The sequence below is a fragment of the Corylus avellana genome, chromosome ca6 (assembly GCF_901000735.1).
Source record: "Corylus avellana chromosome ca6, CavTom2PMs-1.0".
Lineage (NCBI taxonomy): Eukaryota > Viridiplantae > Streptophyta > Magnoliopsida > Fagales > Betulaceae > Corylus > Corylus avellana.
In genome coordinates, this window is record NC_081546.1 from 22567118 (window position 1) to 22571328 (window position 4211).

Genomic DNA, 4211 nt, shown 5'->3' on the forward strand with positions numbered 1-4211 from the left:
TCTATGTGGTTTTTTCATCAAGAAGATCAAAGAGTTGTTCTACTAGTCTTCGTTATTGGAAGTGTGTCCTTAACGAAAGTAGACGCTATTGTCTAATCCTAAGAGGTTGCGTGTCAAAGGATTTAATCGCACCGAGATATACACTTCGGGAGGCATGAATCAATATTTAAGGACAACGCTCTTGCGTGATTTTATTGCATATTGTGAGATCTTTCTATACTCTTGATGCAAGCCAGTTTTACCCATTTTAGTAAAACTTTTTAGGTGCGAATTTAACCAAAATGGGTAAACTTGGCTGGACAGAAATAAAGGCAATAATCCAATAAGGAAAGAATTGAATACTCTATTGGGGACTTTAATGAAGATTTTATTCCAGCAGATCAAATAATCCAGCAATCAAATATATTTTATTTTATTATTTACGTTATTTAAATTAGGATTTTATTTAATTTTAATTTTCCCTTTATTATTCTAGAAATTTCCATAATAGGCTTTGGTTTACTTTTGCGCCAAGTTTGCTTATTGTTATAAATACCGCAGACCTAATATGTAAGAGGCAGATTTTATGTATTTTGATCAATTTATCAATATGAAACACTCTGTGAGTGATTTTCTATCCCTTTTGCCTTGATTTCTTGATAAAATCTTGGTTTAAGAAAAGTTGTGAATCTATTGTTGTTTGCTATTGCAAACCCACTACGCCCGCCCTGCATTAGTTGGTATCAAAGATTAGCGTCTTCTAGGGATGAATTTTTTCCATTAGCTTTTCATGACTAGTGGTCGTGGTCGACGTGGACACGTTCTGAATGAGGAAGGCCCCTACCACGCGTGTAGTGTACAAGACGTGAAGATTGAAGACTTGCAAAGGCAGGTTGCGAAGTTAACCCAGCGTCTAGCGGCGCAAAACTTGGAGATGTATTGCGATATTGACGGTAACAATTCATAATCCAATTTCAAGAACCTATATCCCAAGTCTGTTCTGGTTCTGGTACGTGTTCAGGATGAGTGCCATGAAGACTTAGACTTTAGAGTTGAGCTTCCAGAAATTTTCGGTACTCTCACATCCTTGACTATTATTGGTAAGTCTCAAGCCCATCTACCAAATTCATATTATGTGGAGGAGGAATATGAATTTATTAAGGAAGATTTTTCTGTAGATTGGGCCTCTCCACCAATCTATGATATTTATCATGTCAAAGAGGATCTATTGGATGAGATAAATTTATTTCGTGATACCGTAAAACTTGTCGAAGAGAATGATGTCCACCGTGTGTTTGACAAAATTCCAAATAGTGTAATATCTCAATGGGGTCTTGAAAAAATTAATTATGTTGATTTTCTTGGGATTGGAAATTTTCTTTCAAATTTTCCTAAACAAAATCTTGACGTTGGTTTCGGCATGTTGGAGGAAATTCTGAATTTTCATGGCCAGGAAAGAATTCATCGTTTTCGGAAATTTTTTACGAATGGTGAATTTATGTAACTCAATCAAGAGCTTCTGAAGATTATTTTATCTCAAGTTGGTGTGAGTAACTTCAAATATAATACTCGAAGTCATGTTATGAAGGCTTGCAAATTGTTTATCTTTTGGTATCAAGTTGCTTTGACATTGAGAAGTACTGGATGGAAGGGATTAATTGGACATCCGAAAGATCGAGGAAAAGATGATTTGAACTCAAGGGCGAGTTCTTTCCAACCCGGAGAGACTGATGCAGGACAAAATTGAGAAAACTGTTATTTTAATTATGCATGTGTATTTTAATTTTCCTTTCCATTAGGATTATATTTTCTTTTTGTAATAAGGATTAGGTTTTTCAATTCTTATTGGGATTTGTTTTCCTTTTCCTATTACGATTTGTTTTCCTTTTATAATTAGGTTTGCTTTCCCTTTTCCTTGTTAATTTAGGAGGTGCCTTGCCTATATAAAGACATCTAGTCTTTGTTGTTTTTTAAAATTTAGTTTATACTATCAATTAAATTTAAGTCTTTCAGAGTTATTTCTTTGTTTGCTTATTTTGGGCAATTAGGGACTTTCTCTTCTCTATTGTTATTTTCTCTCTTCCTGAATTCCCTTTTCAACCTTCAACTCTTAGTTTCTGCTGCTATCATATGCAGTTAGGACAATCTTAGTTCTGCCTGACGTCAGTTGGTATCAGAGGCCAGCAACTTTTCTGCCATGGCACGAAGAAGACATGATGTAGGAAACAAGTATGCAAGTCTTGGTGTTGTGCATGAGCGCAAAGAAACAACACATGATGAACGACTGAGGGTTCGTTTGCAGCCCGAGGAAGAGCAATTTGTGCTATATATGTGTTATGGATGAACACCAATTTTAGATGATCAGCGAAATTAATCTTCCGCTCTTTGTGCAAATTAAATAGTCACAGTAGCATAATAATAATAAAGCAACCCAAAAGTAAGACACCAAGATTTTTTACGTGAAAAACCCTTTAATGCGAAGGTAAAAACCACGGGACCTAGTCCAGTTAAATCTTCCACTATCAACAATAATGAGTTTACAATTGTCTTTCCTAGAGAAATATCTAGACGCTATCACCACATCAAGAGTACATGCATTCTTCGATTAAACATAAATTCATCACCCTAAAGTGGATTCCAACAAGAATAAAGAAAGATTTCACCAAGTAGGTATTAGCAACCAAGCGACTGGAGAGGAATTCCTACGATCAACACCAGTCAATACGTAGCACTCGTCGTCGGGAGCAACATACTAAAATTGCATCAAGATCGGACCACAAACGACCTTCCATCTCTGATAGATACAATTAAGAAAAAACCTTTTTATTTTCTTTTCTCTCTCTCCCTCATGGTGTCGCACTCCTCTTTCTTTTTCTTCTTTTTCTTTTTTGTCTCTTTTTCTCACCAAGAACGCGCACTATGCGTTCCTTATATATAGCAAATGAAGGGTTTTAACCCTTTTGTTTGTCCACGTGGGTTGGTCCCCACATAAGAGGGACCACCCTAACAAATCTCCCCTTCCCGATTATGTGGGGGGACTCCACCAAGCCTGCCGCACTTCTACAAATTTCAAGCTTTTGCATAGGCAATGGTTTAGCCATCATACCATGGGTGAGAAAGTTTCATCAAAATCAATGCCCTTCTTTTGACTGAACCCCTTTACAACTAGTCGCACCTTGTACCTTGGCTGTGATCTGTTTGGTTCAATCTGGCATCTAAACACCCATTTATTCTTGAGTACTCTTTTGCCCTTAGGCAGTTCCACCAAATCATATGTGTGATTCTCATGCAAGGATTTCATCGCATCTTGCATGACTTCTAACCATTGATTTTTTTGGTCATGTAGCATAACCTCTTGATAACTTTCTGGCTCTCCCCCATCAGAAAGTAACACATACTCATTAATTGAATACGTTTTGGAAGGTTGTCGGTCTTTGGTTGATCTCCTCAACCGAATCTCAGCAGATGGTTCTGAAGAAGCTTGCTCTAGGTGTCCTTCTGACTCCACATTATCAATTGTAGGCTCACCATTTTCACCAACTGTATCAACCTGTTCTTCTAGTACATCTCCCATGTGTTCATCATGCATCACACAAGGAGGAATCACTGGATCCAAATCAATACGGTATTCACTGAGAGACTCTGCCTTTTTCTCATCCAAGTCTTCAATGGTTTGATCTTCAAAGAATATGACATCTCTACTTCGTATGATTTTCTTATTAACTGGATCTCACAATCTGTAACCAAACTCCTCGTGCCCATAACCTATGAAGATACATTGCTTGACTTTGCTATCAAGCTTTGACCTCTCATCTTTAGGAATATGGACGAATGCCCTGCAGCCAAACACTCTCAAGTGCTCAAAAGAAACATTTTTCCTTGTCCAAACCCTTTGAGGAATTTCACCATCCAAAGGAACTGAAGGAGAAAGATTTGTCAAGTCAACTGTTGTCTTCATTGCCTTACCCCAAAAATTTTTAGGCAATTTTGCATGAGAGAGCATACACCTAATTCTCTCACAGATGGTTCTGTTCATTCTCTCTGCTACACCATTATGCTGTGGAGTCTTAGGCACAGTTTTCTCAAGCCTAACGCCATGGCTTTTGTAATACTCTTCAAACGGTCATCTGTATTCACCACCATTGTCTGCACGGACGCATTTTAACTGCCTTCCAGTTTCTCTTTCAACCTTCATATGAAAAACATTGAACACACCCAATACCTGATCTTTT